Consider the following 907-nt stretch of genomic DNA (forward strand, 5'->3'; position numbering starts at 1 on the left):
CTTTTTGTGACAAAATTTCTTTCAATTATTTAATTAATTAATTTAATTAATTAATTAATTAATAAAAATGCAACCCAAAATAACCCAGGACCCGCAGACGCGACCCGGTCCATTTATTTTCCGGATTATTTTAAACCCATTTTCCCGGAATATTTCAAACGAAAAATGTTCCCACCTGTTCCAACAGCCATGGTTATTTCTGAAAGGTTGTAAATCTTTTCATAAACAATGCCAGAAAATGGCTATAAATATGCCTTGATCCCAAAATATTTCCTTACGAAAATTTCTGATCTTCTTCTTCTTCTGCACAAAATTTTCCAGTGTGTTTTACTACCATTGAGTGGTTCAAAGTTCTTCAGAGTTTTTGGTACCAATACACTGGTGAGTTAAATCGTTCTATCTTGGGAGGATAATATTCCAGCACCTCAGATACTTGAGGGGAATAATTTTTTTAAGAACACACTGTGCATTCAGTGAACTCGATTTATTCCGAAATTATTTTCAAATTTTATTTTGACATTCTGTTGCTGCTAACTTTCTGTTTCTGTTTTCTGTTTCAGAAATTTTACTGTTTCATTATTCATTATAGTAATACATATTGAATAACAATCTTAAGAAAATTATTTTTTATATTGTAATCTGTATTCTGTTTTTAGAGATTAAAACCTATGTGGTTTTCTACTCCTTCTGAATTTTTTTATTCTGATTTGAAGATATAAAAACTTCATCGGAGTATTAAAATTCAGAAATAATTTGAAGAACATAAAAACTTCGTTGTTTTATGTGAAACAATATATAAAAACTTCGGTTTTTATTTATTGAATGTACTGTTTATCATTAATTATAGTATTGTTTACTGTTCTATTTTTTGCCATTAATTGAAATTTTCTATTGTTGAAAGTGAGAA

This window comes from Nicotiana tabacum, chromosome 15 (genome assembly GCF_000715075.1).
Source record: "Nicotiana tabacum cultivar K326 chromosome 15, ASM71507v2, whole genome shotgun sequence".
Taxonomy (NCBI): domain Eukaryota; kingdom Viridiplantae; phylum Streptophyta; class Magnoliopsida; order Solanales; family Solanaceae; genus Nicotiana; species Nicotiana tabacum.